This window comes from Triticum aestivum, chromosome 7D, assembly GCF_018294505.1.
Source record: "Triticum aestivum cultivar Chinese Spring chromosome 7D, IWGSC CS RefSeq v2.1, whole genome shotgun sequence".
NCBI classification, from domain to species: Eukaryota; Viridiplantae; Streptophyta; class Magnoliopsida; order Poales; family Poaceae; genus Triticum; species Triticum aestivum.
The window spans coordinates 430,633,354-430,653,977 of NC_057814.1; positions in this window are offsets into that span (position 1 = coordinate 430,633,354).

Consider the following 20,624-nt stretch of genomic DNA (forward strand, 5'->3'; position numbering starts at 1 on the left):
ACCTGATGCATCGAGGAAACGCCGAACTGAGGTTATCTCCAACTTGTACCCTTTTCATCCTTTGGCAGGTGTTATACGTCAACCGCTCACTTCTTCTGACTCAAATTATCAGGAAACTTCCCCCTCTTCTGGCGACTCTATGCAGTCAAGCCTGCCGGCTTTCAAGACCGTGCCCAGGTAATGATGATCATCTCATGTTCTACTTGTCTTTACTTACATTTTTGTGCTTAACCTTTCTGCCTTTTCAGTGCCCAAGCCAAGCTCACCAAGAGGGCGAAGAAGACCAAGCCGGTCGAAGAGCCGGATTTGCCTGAGCCGGAGGTAGCAGGTCAAGAACCGCCAGCTGCCTCCGCTCCCGAAGACACCGCTCCAACCGACAAGGCAACTGCAGAAGCTTCTGCTAACCCGGAGGCCTCCAGATCGGCTCAACCAGCAGATGATCCGGATGTGGTAATCACCCGGACGGAATTTGTTGAGCCGGGGAGACCTACTGCGCTGGCCAAGTGCTCCGCCAAGGGGGAGTTGCTACAGCCCCACCGGGTTAATCTGGACCTTACTGACTACACCAACCTGAACATCGGAGAGATCGTCTCCGGCTTCGTCAGTCAAGTGCACAAGAGCCGGGACGCAGAGATCAGCATGGTGAACCAGATTCAGCAGAAGTCTGAGGTACCACTCTTCTTTCTTCTTGCTTAGTGTATAGTTATCTTGTTATTCTTACTATGCTCTAGCCCCCAAGTCTACGACTTATGATAGAATATGTTGTAGACTTAAGTTCCGACTTACTCACTTGAACCGGCAATTTGTAGATAGAAACGTTCGATATGCATTAGCCCCCAAGTGCCAAATGTCTTTGCTTGGAAAGTGCTTGGGACTTTGAAAATTGCATACTAACTGTTCATCCTATAACCCGGAAATTATGCAGGCTGCTTACAAGAAGTTGGAGGCTGACATCTCCGACCTCAAGACCCGTCTGAAGACGGAAGAGACTGAGACCCGGAAAGCAAACGCCAAATTTGTGTCCAGTATTGCTGCACAAGAAAAGCTGAAGACGGAATTTGATGCTGAACGGAAGGCTTGGGCCGAAGAAAAGGCCACTCTGGTGAACCGGGCTGAACAGGCGGAGAAGGCTCTAACAGAGAAGACCGTTGAACTCTACGGCTTAAAACGCCAAGTGTCCCAGATGATTGCCACAATCTTCGATAAGTCATTTCACCGGCTTTCATCAAGTTTACCATCTTTATATCTCATAACTCATCCTTGTCGGCGGCTTATCTTATTCTGTTACACAGGTCCCAGAAGCGCCAACCTCAACCAAAGCGTGGTCACCAAGTTGAAGGCCGTGTACACCCTGGTGGAGCAACTCTACACCGGGTCTCAACACGCCTTGGCCGTGGTGGCCCTATCCAATGAGGTGCTGACTCACCTGGCGGAAGTTCTTCGCCGGCTTGCCGTCCTTCCTCAGCGGGTCCAAGAGCTGCGGCGAGCTTCTGCAAGAGCCGGAGCCATAGCCGCTCTGAGCCGGGCCAAGGCGTTCCTTCCAGAGCTAGACCCGGCGGACATTGCCCTCGGCTATCCCAGCTTGAAGGAAGACGGCACGCCCTTCGACCAAAAGGACTTTGCCGCCTGCGTGAAGATCGTGCGTCCAGTGACCACCCTCATTGGAAATGACACGGATCTGACCAAGTACCAGCCGGGTTATGATGCAGAAAATCAGAGGATCCCCACTCCGCGTTACGAAGCCATCAACTTAATCCCGCCGACTCGTAAGCACACATTTGCCCCGGAAGTTGACGCGGCCGGGTTAATTGACGAGGAAGCGCAATTTGAAGCTCTGAGGCGTCAACTTTCCAGGTCTTGGGAACAGCCGGAGGCGCGGAGAGGGATGAACCGGAGACTTCAACCCAGCAGGCATCTTAATTCTGTAGGCGGCTTACCAAACAATGCTCCACCCTTTTGGACTCAATGAGTCTTGTAATAGAGTAGGACCAACACTTTAACTTTGCCGTGCCATCGTGCACGCGTTGAATGCTGAAATCCATTGAAGTTGTCTCCTTTATACTTCCCCGGGTCATTCATTTTCCTTAATCTCAAATAGTTGCCTTTAAATATCCTGCATAGAAAGCAAAGCACAAGTCTCTAGGCGGCTTACCGCACTGAGAATCGTAGTTTTAAACATATAACCCGGAAGATAAATCAAAAAAGACTGGTCCTCAATCATGTCTTTGACATACTCGTGATAACACACTTACCGGCCTGCAAGCACACTACCGGTTTATGTAACCCGGGTAATAAGGTTGGTACCTCAACTCCGGTTTATCAGTCTTAAGAACGCCGACTGTATTCAACTAGTACCGTAGATCAAATTTTAAGCCAGCAAGGTGAGACCCGCCGGGCATACTTGAAGTAATCAAAAGAACTCTCTATAAATCAGAAAAACTTAGAGGCTTCCGATTCGAATACGACCAGAGACCCGTCCCAAAGGGGTTATGCTAAGATTCGAATACGATCATATAGCCCCCAGTGGGTGTGGCGATGCCAATCAAGAGGGTACCGACAGCTATGTTCTCTTTGGTTCGAATATGACCCATGTTTGAACAGGAAGCCCCCAAATGACTTAAGAATTGTTTAACGACGCTGATTCGGATACGATCCACGTCGGTTCCCAAAGGGGTTAAACTATGATTCAAATATGATCAAAGAAAACTCCCCAATGAGCTCGGCACTTTGTCAATCAAGTGGGTATCGACAGCTATGTTCTCTTTGGTTCGAATACGACCTATGTTTGAACAGGAAGCCCCCAAGTGACTATACTATGTATGGCTAGATTCGAATACGATCATAAGCCGGACCCTCCTTCAAATTATCATATGATCTTATAATGAAAACAACACGTTTTATCTTTGGAGGAGAAAAAAGGAGAGAGGTCCTGCTTTATTGCTTATCATAATATATACATGGCTGAGGGAAATATGTACATTATGAGAGCCGGTGGCTCAAGTGTAATAAGGCCGAAGCTGAGCTATGTTCCACGGCCGACGGGTCTCTTCCTCCGACTTACGTGAATCTTTGTGCTCCCGAATGTCAATGAGGTAATATGACCCATTGTGCAAATTCTTGCTGACCACAAAGGGCCCTTCCCATGGCGGGGATAGCTTGTGTGCATCTGTTTGATCTTGGATGAGCCGGAGCACCAGATCGCCTTCCTGAAAAACCCGGGATTTAACCCGGTGACTATGATAACGGCGCAGGTCCTGTTGGTAAATCGCTGAGCGAGCTGCCGCCACATCACGCTGTTCGTCCAACAAGTCAAGAGCATCTTGGCGCGCCTGTTCATTATCCACCTCAACATAAGCCGCCACTCGAGGCGAGTCATGACGGATGTCACTGGGGAGGACTGCTTCCGCTCCATAAACCATGAAGAAGGGCGTGAAACCTGTAGACCTGTTAGGAGTAGTGTTGATGCTCCACAGCACAGAGGGTAACTCCTCCACCCAACAACCCGGCGTCCGTTGTAAAGGAACCAGAAGCCGGGGTTTGATGCCTTTCAGAATCTCCTGATTAGCCCTCTCAGCTTGACCATTGGATTGAGGGTGAGCCACTGATGAAACATCAAGTCTAATGTGCTCTCGTTGACAAAACTCCTCCATGGCGCCTTTAGATAAATTAGTACCATTGTCAGTTATAATGTTGTGTGGAAAGCCAAAGCGAAAGATCACCCTTTTCATAAACTGAACGGTCGTGGCTGCATCACACTTGCTAACTGGCTCTGCTTCAACCCACTTTGTAAACTTGTCAACTGCCACCAAGAGGTGGGTCTTCTTATCCTTGGACCTTTTAAAAGGCCCAACCATATCAAGCCCCCAGACCGCAAAGGGCCAAGTAATTGGGATCATCCTCAGCTCTTGAGCCGGCACATGAGCCCGTCGCGAGAACCTTTGGCAACCATCACATTTACTGACCAAGTCCTCCGCATCAGCATGAGCCGTCAGCCAATAAAAACCATGACGAACAGCCTTGGCCACAAGGGACTTTGAGCCGGCATGATGACCACAATCCCCTTCGTGGATCTCACGCAAGATCTCTTGACCCTCCCCAGGGGAGACACAACGCTGGAACGCTCCCGTAACACTGCGGTGATGCAGCTCACCGTTGATAACCACCATTGACTTAGACCGTCGGGTTATTTGTCTCGCCAAAGTTTCATCCTCAGGCAACTCTCCCGGGGTCATGTAAGCCAGATAAGGCATTGTCCAATCCGGGATGATGTGGAGAGCCGCCACCAATTGTGCCTCCGGGTCAGGGACAGCCAAGTCTTCCTCTGTAGGCAACCTAACAGAAGGGTTATGCAAGACATCCAAGAAAGTATTAGGCGGCACCGGCTTTCGCTGAGAGCCCAGCCGGCTTAAAGCATCAGCCGCCTCGTTCTTCCTGCGATCGATGTGCTCTACTTGGTAACCCTGAAAGTGCCCAGCAATGGCATCAACTTCGCGGCGATAAGCCGGCATGAGAGGATCCTTGGAGTCCCACTTTCCAGATACTTGTTGAGCCACCAAGTCTGAGTCGCCGAAGCACCTTACCCGGCTCAAGCTCATCTCCTTAGCCATCCGAAGACCGTGAAGCAAGGCCTCGTACTCCGCTGCATTGTTGGTACACAGAAACATCAATTGTAGCACATAATGGAACTTGTCACCCATAGGGGAAGCCAATACGACTCCAGCCCCCGAGCCCTCCAACTGTCTGGACCCATCGAAGTGAATAGTCCAATATGTGTTATCCGGCTTTTGTTCGGGCACTTGTAGCTCTGTCCAATCATTGATGAAATCCACCAAAGCCTGAGACTTAACAGCAGTGCGTGGCACATACTTCAGACCATGAGGTCCGAGCTCTATAGCCCACTTAGCCACTCTCCCTGTGGCCTCTCTGTTTTGAATGATATCGCCAAGGGGGGCAGAACTGACCACTGTGATGGGGTGACCCTGGAAATAATGCTTAAGCTTCCGGCTTGCCATGAACACACCACAAACAAGCTTCTGCCAATGCGGGTACCGCTGCTTGGACTCAATGAGTACTTCGCTGACATAATAAACCGGCCGTTGAACCGGATGCTCCTTACCCTCTTCCTTGCGTTCCACCACCACTGCCACACTGACGGCTTGTGTGTTAGCAGCCACATACAATAATAAGGGCTCCTTGTCAACCGGAGCAGCAAGGACTGGGGACTCGGCCAGCTGCCTCTTCAAATCCTCAAAAGCAGTATTGGCTGCATCATTCCAGACAAAGACATCAGTTTTCTTCATTAACTGATATAAGGGCATGGCCTTCTCCCCCAAACGGCTTATAAAACGGCTTAAAGCGGCGATACGACCCGCCAGGCGCTGGACGTCGTTTATACACGCCGGCTTAGCCAGGGAGGTAATGGCCTTGATCTTCTCCGGGTTAGCTTCAATGCCCCTGTTAGAAACCAAGAAACCCAAGAGCTTGCCTGCAGGAACACCAAAAACACACTTGGCCGGGTTAAGCATCATCTTGTATACCCGGAGATTATCAAAGGTTTCACTTAGATCATCTATCAAGGTTTCCTCCTTCCTAGATTTAACCACAATATCGTCCACATAAGCATGAACATTGCGCCCAATCTGGTTATGAAGACAGTTCTGCACGCAGCGCTGATAAGTCGCCTGCGCAGCCTTGAGTCCAAAGGGCAAAGACACATAGCAGAAGGCTCCAAAGGGAGTGATGAACGCCGTCTTCTCCTGGTCCTTAACTGCCATCTTAATTTGATGATATCCAGAATAAGCATCCAAGAAACTTAAACACTCACAACCCGCCGTAGCATCAATGATCTGATCAATACGGGGAAGGGCAAAAGGATCAGCCGGACACGCCTTGTTCAAGTCCGTGTAGTCCACACACATCCGCCAGGTGCCGTTCTTCTTGAGCACGAGCACCGGGTTAGCTAACCACTCCGGGTGAAAAACTTCAACAATAAACCCGGCCGCCAAGAGTCGGGCCACCTCTTCTCCAATGGCTTTCCGCCTCTCTTCATTAAACCGCCGAAGGAACTACCTGACCGGCTTAAATTTTGGATCAACATTGAGAGTGTGCTCAGCGAGTTCTCTAGGTACACCTGGCATGTCGGACGGCTTCCATGCAAAAATGTCCCTATTCTCACGGATGAACTCGATGAGCGCGCTTTCCTATTTTGGATCCAGATTGGCACTGATGCTAAACTGCTGAGATGAATCTCCTGGAACAAAATCAACAAGTTTAGTCTCATCAGCTGACTTAAATTTCATCGCCGGCTCATGCTCCGTAGTCGGCTTTTTCAGAGAGGTCATATCTGTTGGGTCAACGTTGTCTTTGTAAAACTTCAACTCTTCTGTTGCGCAAACAGACTCTGCATAAGCGGCATCGCCTTCCTCACACTCCAAGGACACCTTCCGGCTGCCGTGAACCGTAATGGTCCCATTATGACCCGGCATCTTGAGCTGTAAGTATACGTAACACGACCGTGCCATGAACTTGGCGTAAGCCGGCCGCCCAAATATGGCATGGTACGGACTTCTTATCTTCACCACATCAAAGGTCAACTTTTCCACCCTGTAGTTGTGCTCATCTCCAAAGGCCACTTCCAACTCGATCTTGCCGACTGGATAAGCCGACTTACCAGGTACCACACCATGGAAAATAGTGTTTGATTGGCTGAGGTTCTTATCAATCAACCCCATACGACGGAAAGTCTCATAATAGAGGATGTTGATGCTGCTGCCTCCATCCATGAGCACCTTAGTGAACTTATATCCTCCCACCTGAGGAGCCACCACCAAGGCCAAGTGACCCGGATTATCCACCCGGGGAGGGTGATCCTCCCTACTCCACACTATAGGCTGCTCAGACCACCGCAGGTAGCGTGGGACCGCCGGCTCAACAGCATTCACAGCCCTCTTATGAAGCTTCTGATCTCGCTTACACAGACTGGTGGTAAACACATGATACTGCCCACCGCTAAGCTGCTTTGGATTGGTCTGATAACCCCCCTGCTGCTGTTGATGACTCTGGCCAGACTGCTGATTAAAGCCCCCTTGACCGTTTTGAGGATTAGAGTTTGAGCCGCTGCCCGGGCCATGAAAGCCGCCGGCGCCTGAGCCGCTGCCTGGGCCATTGTTGCCGTTAAAGGCGTTGGAATTCTTAAATGCCTTCATGATTGCACAATCCTTCCATAGATGAGTTGCTGGCTTCTCTCTAGAGCCATGCCTTGGACAAGGCTCATTCAACAGTTGATCCAGCGTCGGGCCTGACCCGCCGCCTCGGGGAGGGGGCCTCCCCTTGCGTCTCTGGCTATTACCCTGTGAACTGGCGTTGGCCACGAACTCTAGGCTGCCATCGGCCTTGCGCTTGCCACCTCCTTGGTTCCCCGGGTTATGCTGATGACCCTTGCCATTGTCGTTCTTCTTTCCCTTCCCTGTCCTTTCATCATCTGAAGCGGGGTCCTTGGTACCATCAGAATCGGCGTACTTGACGAGAGCCGCCATCAGTGTACCCATATCATTGCAGTCGCGCTTAAGCCACCCGAGTTTCATCTTCAGGGGCATGAAGCGACAATTCTGTTCCAACATTAAGACTGCAGAGCCGGCATCCATCTTATCAGATGAATGTATTATTTCCTTAACCCGGCGAACCCAATGTGTCGTAGACTCACCCTCCTGCTGCTTACAGTTAGTCAAATCCACAATTGACATAGACTGCCTACAGGTATCCTTGAAGTTTTGGATGAACCGGGCTTTCAGCTCAGCCCAAGACCCGATGGAATTCGGTGGTAGCCCTTTCAACCAAGTGCGGGCAGTCCCATCTAACATCATAGTGAAGTACTTGGCCATTGCCGCTTCACTGACCTCCAGCAGTTCCATGGCCATCTCGTAACTCTCGATCCAGGCTGCGGGTTGTAAGTCAGCTGTGTAATTAGGCACCTTCCTAGGGCCTTTGAAGTCCTTGGGTAGACGCTCATTGCGAAGAGCCGGCACCAAGCAAGGGACACCTCCAGTCCTGGTAGGGATACCCACGTCGACGGAAGCCGTCGGATAAGCCGGGGGAGTCTGGTAAGCCGTCAACTGAGGCACCTGCTGCGTAAAAGGCTCCATTATGAGCCGGGCCATGACCAGGGGGCGGGTCATGGCGTCGGACATTACTTGAGCCGGTCGCTGACACCATGTGTCTGCTGTAACTCCGGCTCCGGCCTGGACGAGGGGTCGAGTGGATCCTGTCCCGGCTGTAAGAGTACGCCTCTTGCTGCGCCAGCGCTGTCTGAAGGAGCTCCCTGACCCGGCAGGTTTCAATGGCCGTCGGAGAGTCGCCATTAATTGGGAGGGCTGCCAGCCGCGCAGCTGCGGCGACCATGTTCTCCAGCGGGTTAGCATAATGGCCCGGTGGTATTGGCACATACTGAGGCGGGGCAGGGTTCACCCGGGGAGGCCCCGTCACTTGTGGCTGAGCAAGGGTCCCAGACCCGGGCACTATGATCCCTGGCGGGTTACTAGACCCTGCACCTGGCGTGTTGAAGAGGTTCCGAGGATCGTAAACCGGAGGGAGTCGAGATTGGGCTTTTTGATGCCTCCTTCTCATGACCTCATTGGACGCGTTCTGATGCATCGTGAGCCGGAAGGACTGCGCCTGAATCAACTGAGTCTGGGCGTCGAGAGCCGCCCTCTCTGCAGCCATCCTGATCCCTTCCGCTGCCAGATCCTCCTTAGCTTTCACTAGATCCACTTTTAACTGCGCCACCTCCGCGTCATGCTGAGCTTGATCCGTCGGGTCAACCGCGGCGGTCAACAGGGCCGTCATCTTGTCCGTGAGATCCATCAGCACCTGAGCCGGCGAGGGCACCGGGTTTCCCGCTCCAGCAGCAGGGTTCTGAACAGGCTGCGCGCCGGCCATGAAGATTCCAACCCGGCTTGGCGGCTCAAACGGGTCCAGAATATTGTCACCATCGGAACAACCCATGAGCCTGCCATCTTGAAGTTGATACAACGAGTTTGACTCATCGGTAGACGACTCGCCGTCAGAGCCGGCGGCCGTCTCATCACCAGATCCAGATCCACCAGAGAGCCCTCCATGGATACATCCCACAAGAGCATGCTTTAAGGCAGGCAGGGCCCGGGCGGGTCGTGCGTGCTGAGCCGTCTCGATGAGATCGGCGCAGAGATCTGGCTCAGGGCCCGGCTCACCAATCTTGCCAATGAAAACATGAATTCCGCCGAAGGGGACCCGGTACCCGTACTCAATTGAGCCGGCGTCGGGCCCCAGTTTGCATCGTCGATGTAGAGCTTGCCGCGACGACTCTTGGTCATCCGGCCCACAGCGTATCCCTTGAGCCCTTCGAAGCTGCCCTTCAAGAACTCAAATCCACCGTGCGCTGGCCCCACGGTGGGCGCCAACTGTCGTGGAATTGTCACGGCAGATGTCCTCAAGCTAGGACTTAGTCGTGGAGCCATCGCCGCTAGGAAGCTTGAAGGGGTTAACGGGACAAGGAACACGAGGGTTTATACTGGTTCGGCCCCTTACGGTGAAGGTAAAAGCCTACGTCCAGTCGAGGTGGTATTGATTAGGGTTTCGATGACCAGGAAGCTTAACTGCTATGCCCGGCTCTCGATGAGATCTTTCTTGTCCCTAAACCGCTCCCGGGTCGTCCCTTTATATACAGAGGTCGACGCCCAGCGGCTCTCAGAGTCCCGGCCGGCTCATAAAAGTGTCCGGCTCGGACTCTCAACTATTCTTTCCTTACACTACAAGTTCTACCATAATGATGAGTGCAACTACGGGCCTTAAGCCATATCCGGGTCTTAAGCCCATCTTTGGCCCACCGTCTTCTTGCTCGGCGCCGGGCTTCTGGCGATGACCATTATGAGTAACCCGGCCCCTCCTGGCGGGTGACTCTAAGGTCTACCTCCTCAACAAGTTCCCAATCTTCAGAGTTGCTTTTAATTCTTTCCAAAAGATCCCACCAGAATTCAATACTTTTCTTCATAAAAGAACCGGCACAAGAAGTATCAAGCATGGTTTGATCATTATGAGAAAGACGAGCATAAAAGTTCTGAATAATAATTTCTCTTGAGAGCTCATGATTGGGGCATGAATATAACATTGACTTAAGCCTCCCCCAAGCTAGAGCGATACTTTCTCCTTCATGAGGCCAAAAATTATATATATATATATATATATATATATATATGTCGGGGAAACGACACCTATGGAATCACTGGGATCCCTTCTACGGTTGGCGGGCGCAGGGTTGTGCAAAGAGCGGATCTGGCGGTCAGCACAAGGATCGTTTATCCAGGTTCGGGCCGCGAGGATGCGTAATACCCTAGTCCTACTTTGGTGTATGTATTTGAGTGTTCATGAGTTCTTGAGCTAGCTACGGTGCGTGTCTAGCCCAAAAGATCCGAATCCTTCTCTTGGACGCCTCGGGCCTCCTTTTATAGACAAAAGGGGTCACCACAGTGGCACACAGGAGGTGGAAAGGTGTATAGTGGCTGAGTTTATCCTCTGTCATTATGGGACAAGACGCATTAAATGCGCCCCTTGGGTGTCCCGTTGCTTTATTGAGGATGACGATGAGGCCCGTCCCGTCCGTCGCCGCTCCGCCTTGCTCCGACACGCGCCCAGGCCAACAAGGCATGCAGTGCCACGCATGCTGGTTGGCTGCTGAGATGGCGCGGTGGTAGGATCTTCACGAAGATCTACATTCCACCACGCAGGTGCTTGCCGAGTTGGCCCGGAAGCCGCACGTTGCCACGTAGGTGCCTGCCCAGCTGGTTGGGCCGGCAGCTGTATGGGAACGGCGGTGGAGTCTTGGCAGACACGGGCCTGGTTGTGGCGTCGTAGGCGTCTTCGGCAAGGGCCTTGCTGGGGCCCCAACAAGGGCCTTGCCACGGCATCGCGGTCGTCCCCGGCAAGGATCTTGCCGGGGGGTCTCGTGGATTTCCTCGGTTAGGATCCCGCCGAGGATCGTCATCTTCTGGTCCTCATCTGACCTGGTGTGCTTCTGATCTTCACAAAGATCTGCATGCCACCATGGAGGTGCCTCCCGAGCCTTGGTTCCAATGTGGTTGATGGCATTGGAGCCCTCGGCTTAAGGGTGGCGCGCTCCGCTGGCATCGGGCAAGTTGCCCCGGCAAGGGTCTTGCCGGGGGAGCCCACCCCGCCCTTCTGCTCTTCGTGTCTCTGGTCTTGGCATTGCTCTGGTTGTCTTGTGCCTCCAGCATCCCTCCTCTGCCCTACTTAGCGTGGTTGTGGGCGCGGCTCTGACTGCCCGTGCACAAGTAAAGGGGTAAAAAGGAGAGCCCCTACTTTTGTACACTGACAGGAGCCCCGGGCCTGGGCCACACATAAGCGTAACGCGTTGTTGGGTCGGGCCCAGAATGGTGCGCGGGCAGGCGGGGCGGGATTTCTACCGCAGTAATTCCTTCGCTCGCTTGTGCTGCCCCACGACCCACGTTGAATGCGCGTCGTGTGTGATGTGGGGGGCATGCGTGGGGCGGCCGCTGCCCTCATGCATCACATCGTGGTAAAGAGGCGGCCTGAGCGTTCCCCATAAAAAGAGGAGAACACAGGGGCGCGGCTCATTTACTGAGCAGACTCGGGTCATGGTCTTCAAGGCGTCCGCGCCCCACGATCACGGGGTGGAGAACGGTTGCCTCACCCGTCTCCTCGATTTCTGCTTGCTCGCCACATGTCCCCCATGCCCTTAAGGTGGCAGGCGGCGGAGGTGGGAAACTGGGCCGTCGCTGATTGGAGCAGCGGGCCGGTCTCGATTCCCTGCGCCCCCGATGGCCGGATTGGTTGAGTGGGGCGGCCGAGCCCCGACCCCGCCCCTTTATAAGGAGGGGGAGGGGGATGGCATCCCACATTCTTTCATCATCCATCTCCTTCCACTTTGGCTCCTTTCTACCATCTGCCATGGCGAGAGGAGGCGCCGGCCCTTCGACGGTGGCGGCGAGGGTCTCTGCTCGACAGCGCGTCCCTCCTCCCCAAGAGCTCGCGGCGGCGGAGCCAGCCACGAGAGGAAGGGGGAGGGGGCGAGGCCGAGGTCGCCGTGGCGCTCGGGGAAGAGGGGAACACGGCGGCGCACTGGCCTTGCCTCCGCCAGCAATGCCTCCCCCAATGGAGGGCCACGTCGGCGACCAGCCCCAAGAGTTCTTCATCAAGCTGCACCGGCCACCGCGTCGTCGTCTTCATCTCCCTACTCCATTTGCTCGGGAGATGGAGCTCGACCCGCCACAGACCCTCAGGTTGCATATGAGGGGCTGTGGGAACGGCGACACGCGGGTCGACGTCGACTTTCCCACTCCTCACGTAATGTACCTTCATCGCGGATGGAAGACTTTCGCTCATGTCCACAGCCTGACGGCGGGGCTCGTTCTCTACTTCAAATTAATGGAGAACGGCCTGCTCTCCGTCAAGGTTTTTGGGGACCTTGGAACTCGCCTGAAGTGCTGCGTGGAGAGCTCCTCCGATGATGAAGACTCCTCCTCAAGCGGGAGTGACGAGGAGGACATCGACAGCGACGACAAGGGCGTCGAGCGGGGGGACGCCGACCTCGACTCCGACTGACCGCGTCACCCCTCCCTCGGCCACGCGCCCTGCCGAGGGCCTTCCTTGTCAAGCTCTCCATCGCCGCATTCCCCATCGCCTCCTGGGGCGGCTGGCATAGGAGGGCTGGAGAAGACGAAGAAGGCGGGTGGCAGGCCGTCAAGTCGGAGTACGCGAGCACCGATGCCTTCATCACGTATTGTCGGCCCGTTGCCTCATCTTCTGCTGCTCGTACCTCGCCTAGGTGTTGGAGATCATAGCAGAATTTTAAAATTTTCCTACGCTCACCAAGATCCATCTATGGAGTATACTAGCAACGAGGGGAAAGGAGTGCATCTACATACCCTTGTAGATCGCGAGCGGAAGCGTTCCAATGAACGAGGTTGACGGAGTCGTACTTGCCGTGATTCAAATCACCGATGACCGAGTGCCGAACGGACGGCACCTCCGCGTTCAACACACGTACGGTGCAGCGACGTCTCCTCCTTCTTGATCCAGCAAGGGGGAAGGAGAGGTTGATGGAGATCCAGCAGCACGACGGCGTGGTGGTGGATGTAGCGGGATGTCGGCAGGGCTTCGCCGAGCTTCTGCGAGAGAGAGAGGTGTTGCAGGGGAGGAGGGAGGCCCCCAAGGCTGTTGTATTGCTGCCCTCCCTCCCCCCCCCTTTATATAGGCCCCCTGGGAGGGGGGCGCCGGCCAAGATCCCATCAAGGGAGGGGGCTGCGGCCAAGGGGGAGACTTGCCCCCCAAGGCAAGTGGCCCCCCCCCCACCCTAGGGTTTCCAACCCTAGGCGCAGGGGGGAAGCCCATGGGGGGCGCCCCAGCCCACTAGGGGCTGGTTCCCTTCCCACTTCAGCCCACAGGGCCCTCCGGGATAGGTGGCCCCACCAGGTGGACCCCCGGGACCCTTCCGGTGGTCCCGGTACAATACCGGTGACCCCCGAAACTTTCCCGGTGGCCGAAACTTGACTTCCTATATATAATTCTTCACCTCCGGACCATTCCGGAACTCCTCGTGACGTCCGGGATCTCATCCGGGACTCCGAACAACTTTCGGGTTTTCACATACTCATATCTCTACAACCCTAGCGTCACCGAACCTTAAGTGTGTAGACCCTACGGGTTCGGGAGAGATGCAGACATGACCGAGATGCCTCTCCGGTCAATAACCAACAGCGGGATCTGGATACCCATGTTGGCTCCCACATGTTCCACGATGATCTCATTGGATGAACCACGATGTCGAGGATTCAATCAATCCCGTATGCAATTCCCTTTGTCCATCGGTATGTTACTTGCCCGAGATTCGATCGTCGGTATCCCAATACCTTGTTCAATCTCGTTACCGGCAAGTCTCTTTACTCGTACCGCAATGCATGATCCCGTGACTAACGCCTTAGTCACATTGAGCTCATTATGATGATGCATTACCGAGTGGGCCCAGAGATACCTCTCCGTCACACGCAGTGACAAATCCCAGTCTCGATCCGTGCCAACCCAACAGACACTTTCGGAGATACCCGTAGTGCACCTTTATAGTCACCCAGTTACGTTGTGACGTTTGGCACACCCAAAGCACTCCTACGGTATCCGGGAGTTGCACGATCTCATGGTCTAAGGAAAAGATACTTGACATTGGAAAAGCTCTAGCAAACGAAACTACACGATCTTTTATGCTATGCTTAGGATTGGGTCTGTCCATCACATCATTCTCCTAATGATGTGATCCCGTTATCAATGACATCCAATGTCCATAGTCAGGAAACCATGACTATCTGTTGATCAACGAGCTAGTCAACTAGAGGCTTACTAGGGACACGTTGTGGTCTATGTATTCACACATGTATTATGATTTCCGGACAATACAATTATAGCATGAACAATAGACAATTACCATGAACAAAGAAATATAATAATAACCATTTATTATTGCCTCTAGGGCATATTTCCAACAGTCTCCCACTTGCACTAGAGTCAATAATCTAGTTACATTGTGATGAATCGAACACCCATTGCGTCCTGGTGTTGATCATGTTTTGCTCTAGGGAGAGGTTTAGTCAACGGATCTGCTACATTCAGGTCCATATGTACTTTACAAATATCTATGTCTCCACTTTGAACACTTTCACGAATGGAGTTGAAGCGACGCTTGATATGCCTGGTCTTCCTGTGAAACCTGGGCTCCTTCGCAAGGGCAATAGCTCCAGTGTTGTCACAGAAGAGAGTCATCGGGCCCGACGCATTGGGAATCACCCCTAGGTCGGTAATGAACTCCTTCATCCAGACTGCTTCCTGTGCTGCCTCCGAGGCTGCCATGTACTCCGCTTCACATGTAGATCCCGCCACGACGCTTTGCTTGCAACTGCACCAGCTTACTGCTCCTCCATTCAAAATATACACGTATCCGGTTTGTGACTTTGAGTCATCCAGATCTGTGTCGAAGCTAGCGTCGACGTAACCCTTTACGACGAGCTCTTCGTCACCTCCATAAACGAGAAACATATCCTTAGTCCTCTTCAGGTACTTCAGGATATTCTTGACCGCTGTCCAGTGTTCCATGCCGGGATTACTTTGGTACCTTCCTACCAAACTTACGGCAAGGTTTACATCAGGTCTGGTACACAGCATGGCATACATAATAGACCCTATGGCCGAGGCATAGGGGATGACACTCATCTTTTCTATATCTTCTGCCGTGGTCGGGCATTGAGCCGTGCTCAATTGCACACCTTGCAATACAGGCAAGAACCCCTTCTTGGACTGATCCATATTGAACTTCTTCAATATCTTGTCAAGGTATGTACTCTGTGAAAGACCAATGAGGCGTCTTGATCTATCTCTATAGATCTTGATGCCTAATATATAAGCAGCTTCTCCAAGGTCCTTCATTGAAAAACACTTATTCAAATAGGCCTTTATACTTTCCAAGAATTCTATATCATTTCCCATCAATAGTATGTCATCCACATATAATATGAGAAATGCTACAGAGCTCCCACTCACTTTCTTGTAAACACAGGCTTCTCCATAAGTCTGTGTAAACCCAAACGCTTTGATCATCTCATCAAAGCGAATGTTCCAACTCCGAGATGCTTGCACCAGCCCATAGATTGAGCGCTGGAGCTTGCATACTTTGTTAGCATTCTTAGGATCGACAAAACCTTCCGGCTGCATCATATACAACTCTTCCTTAAGGAAGCCGTTAAGGAATGCCGTTTTGACGTCCATCTGCCATATCTCATAATCATAGTATGCGGCAATTGCTAACATGATTCGGACGGACTTCAGCTTCGCTACGGGTGAGAAAGTCTCATCGTAGTCAACCCCTTGAACTTGTCGATAACCCTTAGCGACAAGTCGAGCTTTGTAGATGGTCACATTACCATCCGCGTCCGTCTTCTTCTTAAAGATCCATTTGTTTTCTATGGCTCGCCGATCATCGGGCAAGTCAGTCAAAGTCCATACTTCGTTTTCATACATGGATCCTATCTCGGATTTCATGGCTTCTAGCCATTTGTCGGAATCCGGGCCCGCCATCGCTTCTTCATAGTTCGAAGGTTCACCGTTGTCTAACAACATGATTTCCAGGACAGGGTTGCCGTACCACTCTGGTGCGGAACGTGTCCTTGTGGACCTACGAAGTTCAGTACTAACTTGATCTGAAGCTTCATGATCATCATCATTAACTTCCTCCCCAGTCGGTGTAGGCACCACAGGAACATTTTCCCGCGCTGCGCTACTTTCCGGTTCGGAAGGGGTGACTATCACCTCATCAAGTTCCACTTTCCTCCCACTCAATTCTTTCGAGAGAAACTCCTTCTCCAGAAAGGACCCGTTCTTGGCAACGAAGATCTTGCCTTCGGATCTGAGGTAGAAGGTATACCCAATAGTTTCCTTAGGGTATCCTATGAAGACGCATTTCTCCGACTTGGGTTCGAGCTTTTCAGGTTGAAGTTTCTTGACATAAGCATCGCATCCCCAAACTTTTAGAAACGACAGCTTAGGTTTCTTCCCAAACCATAATTCATACGGTGTCGTCTCAACGGATTTCGACGGAGCCCTATTTAAAGTGAATGCGGCAGTCTCTAAAGCATAGACCCCAAAATGAGAGCGGTAAATCGGTAAGAGACATCATAGATCGCACCATATCCAATAGAGTGCGATTACGACGTTCGGACACACCATTTCTCTGAGGTGTTCCAGGCGGCGTGAGTTGTGAAACTATTCCACATTTCCTTAAGTGTGTACCAAACTCGTGACTTAAATATTCTCCACCACGATCTGATCGTAAGAATTTTATTTTCCTGTCACGTTGATTCTCAACCTCACTCTGAAATTCCTTGAACTTTTCAAAGGTTTCAGACTTGTGTTTCATTAGGTAGACATACCCATATCTACTTAAGTCATCAGTGAGAGTGAGAACATAACGATATCCTCCGCGAGCCTCAACACTCATTGGACCGCACACATCGGTATGTATGATTTCCAATAAGTTGGTTGCTCGCTCCATTGTTCCGGAGAACGGAGTCTTGGTCATCTTACCCATGAGGCATGGTTCGCACGTGTCAAATGATTCGTAATCAAGAGACTCCAAAAGTCCATCTGCATGGAGCTTCTTCATGCGCTTGACACCAATGTGACCAAGGCGGCAGTGCCACAAGTATGTGGGACTATCGTTATCAACTTTACATCTTTTGGTATTCACACTATGAATATGTGTAACATCACGTTCGAGATTCATCAAGAATAAACCATTGACCAGCGGGGCATGACCATAAAACATATCTCTCAAATAAATAGAACAACCATTATTCTCGGATTTAAATGAGTAGCCATCTCGAATTAAACGAGATCCAGATACAATGTTCATGCTCAAAGCTGGCACTAAATAACAATTATTGAGGTTTAAAACTAATCCCGTGGGTAGATGCAGAGGTAGCGTGCCGACGGCGATCACATCGACCTTGGAACCATTCCCGACGCGCATCGTCACCTCGTCCTTCGCCAGTCTCCGTTTATTCCGTAGTTCCTGTTTTGAGTTACAAATATGAGCAACCGCACCGGTATCAAATACCCAGGAGCTACTACGAGTACTGGTAAGGTACACATCAATTACATGTATATCACATATACCTTTGGTGTTGCCGGCCTTCTTGTCCGCTAAGTATTTGGGGCAGTTCCGCTTCCAGTGACCACTTCCCTTGCAATAAAAGCACTCAGTCTCGGGCTTGGGTCCATTCTTGACTTCTTCCCAGTAACTGGCTTACCGGGCACGGCAACTCCCTTGCCGTCCTTCTTGAAGTTCTTCTTACCCTTGCCCTTCTTGAACTTAGTGGTTTTATTCACCATCAACACTTGATGTTCTTTTCTGATCTCCACCTCCGCTGATTTCAGCATTGAATATACCTCAGGAATGGTCTTTTCCATCCCCTGCATATTGAAGTTCATCACAAAGCTCTTGTAGCTTGGTGGAAGCGACTGGAGGATTCTGTCAATGACCGCGTCATCCGGGAGATTAACTCCCAGCTGAGACAAGCGGTTGTGCAACCCAGACATTCTGAGTATGTGCTCACTAACAGAACTATTCTCCTCCATTTTACAGCTGAAGAACTTGTCGGAGACTTCATATCTCTCGACCCGGGCATGAGCTTGGAAAACCAATTTCAGCTCCTCGAACATCTCATATGCTCCATGTTTCTCAAAACGCTTTTGGAGACCCGGTTCTAAGCTGTAAAGCATGCCGCACTGAACGAGGGAGTAATCATCAGCACGCTGCTGCCAAGCGTTCATAACGTCTTGGTTTCTGGGATTGGTGCTTCACCTAGCGGTGCTTCTAAGACATAATCTTTCTTGGCTACTATGAGGATGATCCTCAGGTTCCGGACCCAGTCCGTATAGTTGCTGCCATCATCTTTCAGCTTGGTTTTCTCTAGGAACGCGTTGAAATTGAGGACAACGTTGGCCATTTGATCTACAAGACATAGTGTAAAGATTTTAGACTAAGTTCATGATAATTAAGTTCATCTAATCAAATTACTCAATGAACTCCCACTCAGATAGACATCCCTCTAGTCATCTAAGTGAAACATGATCCGAGTTAACTAGGCCGTGTCCGATCATCACGTGAGACGGACTAGTCAAGATCGGTGAACATCTCCATGTTGATCGTATCTTCTATACGACTCATGCTCGACCTTTCGGTCCTCCATGTTCCGAGGCCATGCTTGTACATGCTAGGCTCGTCAAGTCAACCTAAGTGTATTGCGTGTGTTCCGAGGCCATGTCTGTACATGCTAGGCTCGTCAACACCCGTTGTATTCGAACGTTAGAATCTATCACACCCGATCATCACGTGGTGCTTCGAAACAACGAACCTTCGCAACGGTGCACAGTTGGGGGAACACTTTCCTAAAATTATTATAAGGGATCATCTTACTTACTACGTCGTTCTAAGCAAATAAGAGCAAAACATGATAAACATCAATGCCATCAAATAGTGACATGATATGGCCAATATCATTTGCTCCTTTGATCTCCATCTTCGGGGCACCATGATCATCTCGTCACCGGCATGACACCATGATCTCCATCATCATGATTCCATCATTGTGTCTTCATGAGTTGTCAGCCAAAACTTACTTCTACTTCTATGGCTAACGCGTTTAGCAACAAAGTAAAGTAATTTACATGGCGTTATTCAATGACACGCAGGTCATCCAAATAATAAAGACAACTCTATGGCTCCTGCCGGTTTGTCATACTCATCGACATGCAAGTCGTGAATTCCTATTACAAGAATATGATCAATCTCATACATCACATATATCATTCATACATCTTCTGGCATATCACATCACAAAGCACATGCTGCAAAAACAAGTTAGACGTCTCTATTGTTGTTGCAAGTTTTACGTGGCTTGTATAGGTTTCTAGCAAGAACGTTTCTTACCTACGTAAAACCACAACGTGATTTGCCAATTTCTATTTACCCTTCATAAGGACCTTTTCATCGAATCCGTTCCGACTAAAGTAGGAGAGACAGACACCCGCTAGCCCTTATGCAACAGTGGCATGTCAGTCAGTGAACCTGTCTCACGTAAGCGTACGTGTAAGGTGGTCCGGGTCGCTTCATCCACAATGCGCTGAAACAAGATACGACTAGTAGCGGCAAGAGAATTGGCAACATCAACCGCAGACAACTTCTTGTGTTCTACTCGTGCATGCATGTCGGAGTAAATGGCCACGGGTAGCCTAACCGACTACCCCTGGCTCTTCAGAAAATTTATCAGGCCTTTGGGCCTTCAAGCACTCCAAGCATTTGGGCCGCCTTCCCCGGCCGGCTACCACTAAAGCCGACTCCCGGAAGGCGACCCAGCCTCACCGACTCCAAGAAGCCGGCCAAGAAGGACGCCGACTCCTAGGAGCCGGCCAAGACCACAACCACCCCTACATAACGGCGACGTGACGGGGTGTGGCCACAGTGCGGCCCACGACCCCCGAAGCCCGAGGCGGACATGGCTACAGGAGGCCGTACGGGAGGGACGTCTCACGTGCGGCTCGGCACTGTAGCCACGCTAGCCTCGACGTCATCCACGACCCACTCCTGTACGGCCTGAGGACTGCGGGCCCCTTCAGCCAGAGAGAGGCGCGAAGGGGGCCCGGCGTTTCCTAGTCGGCCAAGAGTATAGCCGGCCTCCAGAAGCCGGCTACTCCCTTCCTCGAAGCAGGAGCCCCATTAAGGAGACAAGACGAGGTGAGGCTACAGTGATAACCCCCGAGGCGGATCACTGTAGCCACGCTTACCTCGACAAAGCCCTCATCATCAGAGGCGCGGCTACAGTAAGCAGCCGCCGACAAGACCCTAGGCGGTGGGGCCGGCCTGTCGACCAAGTAGCCGGCAGCCGGCGGGACCCAGCAGCCGGCAGAGAAGCTGGTGAGTGTAGACACTGACGGCTGGGACCAGTTCCCAGCCGGATTACCATTGTACCCCCGGGGTAGGCCTATATAAACCACCCGGAGTACCCATGAAAAGG